General features: G+C 40.3%; 1 protein-coding gene across 1 annotated transcript in view; it reads right to left on the reverse strand.

Moving 5' to 3' along the window:
* LOC137084792 (E3 ubiquitin/ISG15 ligase TRIM25-like) overlaps positions 1 to 6491 on the reverse strand; it is a 32863-nt gene that overhangs the window by 5574 nt on the left and 20798 nt on the right. The window lies entirely within an intron of this gene.

Here is a 6491-nt window from a genome sequence, read left to right on the forward strand (position 1 = left end):
GGGTAAGTGCTATCTGGTAACCGTTGTTGATATTTCAAATCACCAAAACAAACACGCCCCTACCCCCAAAAAGGGTCTCAGCCCTATTAAGATAGCTCCGCCCCACACATACGTAACCCAGACAATGACTATGGCAGAATCTGTGTGTAACTAATCCAGGTCGGATATTCAATGAAAAAGTCACCCCTTCAATCACAAAAACACAAACTCGATAGTACACGAGCACGACAGTCCAGCTAACGACATATTACAATTATGACAAGTTTAGAGTTATAGCGATCACAAAAACAAAGCGTTCATAAAGGATTTAGCTGCTCCATACGGTGTGGATATGAACGGGTCTTTATCATCGCTGAAGGGAGCCACAATACGATCGCAAATGGACAAACAAGTGAACATGACACACGAGGATATTCAAGCAAAAAACAGCATATATTAGTTCTCGGCTAATGTCCGTTATGTGTGTCTTGTGTTTTGAATAATGACCTTGAGCCTCTCTTCTCACCATCAATAGTAGACACGCCCCTTACCTGCTGATTGGCTACAAGTTTGTTATTCCACTCGCCCTTTTTCTAAAACGGTTTTGAAATAACACTTAGCCCACCTTTAAATGCTGTTGCAGTAATTATGTCCTAGAGTTTAACTTGTTTTTTAGCGCAGAATCAGACTTCATGATCACAACAGAAATATGTTTGTATTTTTACAGACTCATTAAATTCATAAAAAGTTTAGTTTTTGGGGTATGTGATAGATTTTATGTTGGTCTCAGCATGGAAGAGAATTGGTCAAAGGGTCTCTTGTCCCTCTCTCTGAGGAAGATGTATTTTATGTTTGTATGTTTTACATTGGAATGTATGGTTTACATCTTCTGGAACCACTCCATATAAGCAACAGGTGCTGGTGGAGTGACTGGGAGTTAGAAAATGGTCCCTGCTATTTTCTATTACAAGATCTTCAGGAGCTCAAGGAAGGCCTGGATATATCTGACCAAGAGATGACCATATTTAGACTTGTTTTTCTATGTTTATACCATGAGCTATATGATGTAATCTCCCTCTCATTGGTTCAAATCATGTTACACCCTTCATATTCAATGTATATAACCTCTGCTTTACTAAATAAAGTGGAGAGAGATTTTGGATACTCTCCCTCAGCGCTGAGTCTTTGTTCATTCAACTGCCACTTCAGAAACCTGGGATGAGACACGAATAAGGGGCAAAATCCTAACAATTTGGGGGCTCGTCTCTGGGCTTTCTCCAGACAGGTAAGAAATAAAATGCTTAAGTGCATCTTACTGTCTGTTGAGAAACTGACCCTCGTATTTTCGTGCCGCATAGTTTTTCATAGTTGTTAAAAGTGGTTATCCTCGCATTTTTTGATAAATACGGAAAGAGTGAAAGGGGACTGATCATCTTTTTCATTTTTTGGTGTTATCCTCACAGATTTTTATTTGTGGGAAGGAAATAGAATTTGAGTCGAAGATTTTTTATCTCTCAGTAGTCTATTTCATTGTGATATCCTCAGTTCTTTTTAGCAGTTGAATGAATAATATTGAATTTAAAATAATTCTTTATTTTGGTCAAAATTACAAAAAAAATTAATACAAAGCTGCAGACTTTTATTTGAAATTTATTTGGCAAATTCCTTTAAAAAAAATAATATATATATATTGTAAAGCTTGCATTAAGTAAATAGATCTTTGTTGGCTGTTTCAAATGGGTGACACAATTAGTCGACCATTAATTTGGGAAACTCCAAAAGATTTTATGATTCGTAATAATAAAGCGTTCTTCACGGAACCCTATCTCTCTAATCTCGCGGGGTGGTCAGAAGGGAAAATACAATTAGATCCTTTTCCCCGTGATGGGTCTTTTAAAAATGAAGATATGCGTCTAGCAAAAGATATGGTCTATGGGTCTTGGGGTGATTCAAAATGGCCTGAGGAGTATATGAAGGATTCATATAAAACTTGGATGAAGATGAAAACATACTGGGAAAAAGGGCCAGAGTTGAAAAAAGGGGACAGCTCTGTCTCTCCAACTCCACTGCAGCTAAAAGCTGATGCGTACCTACCGCCGTATGAATGTGTTAATTCTGCTGAAGTTTTGAAGCCCTTGACTAATCGCTTATATCCGCCATTGCCAAAAACAAATGAAGTTTTTCCGTTTGTACAAATTCCTGATGGATTTAAAATGACTCTCAAGTGTTACGGAAGCAGTGGCAATCTGCAAAGATCTGCAGGATCCTTCTAAAACACCACATCAATTTGTATCAGTATTGAAACGGTTAACAGCCTACAGTCAACTGACAGGGTGAGATTATTGTTTTATTTTGACTAAAACACTGCCTGCAGAAATTACGGAGGATGAAATGATTGGGGAAATTGAGTATTTAAACCCCAAATATGATACAATACCTACACATCGTGTAGTGTCTCGAAAAGCTGGATATTCTAAGCCTCTTGATTTGTCTAAACCACATGAGCTGTTATTTACTGATTCCGATGACGATAATGAAGACGATGCTGATTGGGTATGGTCCAGCTCAGGTAAACTCAAAGGATTTTTCAAACAATTAACTGCTTTTTTACTGAAAGTGTCTTCTGCTAAACAAGACATCTCATATGCAGCAAATACGAAACAATACGAACAATATGAACGAAGAGACTGCACAGTTAATTCGCATAACTACTCCAAACATTACCACAATTTCTGTTGATGAATTGGGCATAAATTTGCAATTCTCCTTTCTGCCTTTTGGGTAGGGATTTGATGCATAAACTGGGTATTCAACTTTCCTTTGATGATGACTCTCTGCAACTTATGTTTCCTGCAGCCTACTCTCTCACTGTTGATACAGGAAGTGTTCTCCTCGAAGATGAGTCCGCAACTGAGCTCAGACAAGAAATTGAGGGCGTCAACCCCAAGCTTTGGGCGGCCCATAAGGATGACACAGGATTCATTGATGACCAGTCTTATTTTGCTAAGCTAATAACAGACAAGCCTGTTTATAAGAAACAGTACCCCATCTCAAAAGAAAAGGTGGAGGGTATTCTTCCTGTTATTGATAAATTACTGGCTCAAGGTATTCTGGTACACACTCATTCACCTTATAATACACCAATTAATCCAATCAAGAAAGCAAATGGTTCTTGACGCCTAACTCAAGATTTGAGAAAAGTTAGTAACACCATTATCTCCTATTGTACCTGATGTGCAAACTATAATTCTATTCCTTTTGAACGTTCATATTTTACTGTTTTGGATATTTGTAGCGCCTTCTTCAGCATTCCTGTTGATCGCCGAACACAGCCACTGTTTGCATTTACCCTTGAAAATTCTCAATTGATGTGGACACGACTCCCACAAGGGTTCAGAGATTCTCCGGCTGTTTTCTCTGCTGTAGTGCATGCAACACTGAAAGATGCCAAACTTCCTCCAGACACCTGTCTGCTTCAATATGCAGATGACATTCTCATCACAGGTGCATCAGAGGACATGTGTGCTGCTGCCTCTAAAATTGTCTGCAACATTTTGGCGGAAGCAGGTTTCAAAGCATCTATAGAGAAACTGCAATGGGTACAGAGGAGGGTGCAGTACCTTGGACATGAACTATCACAGGGCAAAGTGCAGTTGTCTTCTGACTGAGTGAAAGCTATTGCAACCTTTAAGCACCCATCGACACGGAAGCAAATGCAGAGCTTCCTGGGACTGGTTAATTACTGTCGATCCTGGGTGCCTAACTGTTCCATGTATGACAAAAATCCTACGAACTGCTACTCTGGGGGACACAGAGGACATTACATGGACAGCTGAAATGGACCAAGCATTCAGACATTTGAAATCCTCTCTTATGAGACCTCCTGCACTCGGCCTCCCGAATTACACTCAAGAGTTTCACCTGTACGTGCACGAAGGTGAAGGCACAGCCGCTGCAATCCTAGCCCAAGCTCACGGAGGTCATTTTCGTCCTATAGCTTTTTTGGCTAAAACTCTTGATTTAGTGGCCAGGGGACTCCCTGCTTGTTTGCGTGCAGTGGCTGCAACAGAGATCATGGTGCAAGATGCTGAACAAATTGTATTATCACATAAATTGATAGTGCACACTTCTCATCAGGTAGGAGTCATTATGAATAATATTTCAACACAACATATGACTGCTCAACTCCGATCAGGCTATGAGGCTATATTATTAGCTACTGCTAATTTGATTCTGAAACCAACGTCTGTTATTCATGGCCCTGCTGTACATTTGCACAGGTTGCTGACGCAAGGTGAATTTGAGAGTGACGACCACGATTGCCTGTCCAGAATCCAGATTTCTACAGCCTGCAGGCCAGATGTTTCTACATCTGTCCTGGAGGAGGGGAACAATTGGTATATTGATGGATCCTGTTTCAAATGATAATACATACTTGTGCGGTTATTGTATTGTTGAATTACCTAATCGTGTAATTGAGGCATACTCTTTGCCATACAAGTCAGCACAAGTCGCAAGAATTGATTGCTTTAACGAGAGCTTGTCAATTGGCAAAAGGTCAGTGTGTTAATATATACACTGACTCCAAATCTGCATATAGCATAGTCCATGATTTTGCTAAATTATGGGAAGAAAGACATTTTAAAACCTCAGATGGAAAGCCAATTGCTCATTCTAGCATTGTAGCGGAGCTCACAACAACCATCAAAACTTGCTGTTAACAAAGTAGCAGGACATGCGTCAGGAGAAACAGATGAGGCCAAAGGAAACAGATTTGCAGATGAAATAGCGAAATGGGCTGCTAAAGAAGTGAAATTAAGTCCACATGTAAGCGAAAGGGGCACAGAGGTGCCTATGATGAATTCATCATTGACTAATGATTTGGACATTAAAATATTACAAGCTAACCCTACGCAAGCTGATTTGACTCATTGGGCAGACAATGAAGTAAAACCAGATCAAGCTGGAATTTTAAGAGATAAACAGGGTAGACTTGCATTACCTGCATCTTCGATTGTTATGCTGTGTCGACATTATCATGGTGTATCACGTTTCAAAAAAAAAGAAAGTGATACAAATGTTGAATCGATCTTACTCCATAGCAAATGTTCGAAGAAATACTCTGTTAATACTGGATTCTTGTCTGGTGTGTGCTCAAACCAACAAGCACAAAGCAACTAAATATGATTCTTTGCCACATCCTGAGCTACCATTCAAACACTTGCAAATTGATTCTACGCACATCTCCTTGCGGAAATAATACATATTTGCTTGTGATTGTTGACCGATTTTCTAAATGGCCTCTTTTCCGTGCGGAAGAGAAAATGCACAGACGGTAGTGAAAGCTCTGGCGAAAGACATTATACTGCGTTTTGGCATACCTTCGGTCATAGATAGTGATAATGGAACACCGTTCGCTTCCAAAGTCACAAAGTTGCTAGCTAAAGAACTTCATATTACCTGGAAATTTCATATACCATATTCGCCACAATCAAGTGGACAAGTTGAAAATTTGAACAGGATTATCAAAGATAGGCTGAATAAAGCGTGTATTGATACAGGCAGAAATTGGGTTGATCTGCTGCCTGCTGTATTGACAGAAATTAGAATGTCACCATCAGCAACAACAAAGATGTCTCCGTTTGAAATCCTTATGGGTAGACCTTTCCTGACCCCATGGGTCAAAGGTCGTGCTGGCAATTTTTCCACAGGTGACACGGAGGTGATCATCACAGATTATGTGGATTCCCTAGTCAAAACTATGAATAGCATCAATTCAAATTCAATGTCTCTCCCTCTTCCTGCAGAAAAGCCCACTCATCCTTTCGTTCCAGGACAACAGGTGTTGATAAAGAGTCTGAAGCCCACAAAACTGGGAGAGCCGAAATATCTGGGTCCTGCCACGGTGATTGCTGTAACGAGAACAGGAGTGCTGACTGACTTCCAGCCGCAGTGGATCCATGCCAGTCGACTGAAGGTAGCTCCATCCCAAGGAAATGTTCTGATCAATGAGGAGGGGGAAGCCAGTGAACCAAGGAAAGATCAAACGAAAGGAGAACCAAGACGTTCGAAAAGGAGACAAAGGAAGAAATTGTTCGATATCTAGAACCTACTGTGGCCCAGTAGTGCATCCGTACTAAATTAAACCACAACACAACGAAATTGCCACAACACGACGGAAACAAGGCACAACACAACGGAAACAAGGCACAACACAACGGAAACAAGGCACAACACGACGGAATCACCACAGCACAACGGAAATGCTCCCGACCACGAGGGGGCTCTCGGAGTGCAATTAAGTTAGTTTCCCTTGCCATTGCTCTATAGATTGGCCAGTCTTACAAAGATTTAAACACTACGGTCATTTTTAAGTGTGTAACCATTGTATATATCGACATGAAATATCAACTCATTTGAGTTGAGGTCATTTGACAAAAAATAAATAAAAATAGTTTAGCAATGAAATAGCCTACAACGCTACATTTAGTTTCACCAGGCCTGTTACAAGT

Source organism: Pseudorasbora parva, chromosome 8 (genome assembly GCF_024679245.1).
Source record: "Pseudorasbora parva isolate DD20220531a chromosome 8, ASM2467924v1, whole genome shotgun sequence".
NCBI classification, from domain to species: domain Eukaryota; kingdom Metazoa; phylum Chordata; class Actinopteri; order Cypriniformes; family Gobionidae; genus Pseudorasbora; species Pseudorasbora parva.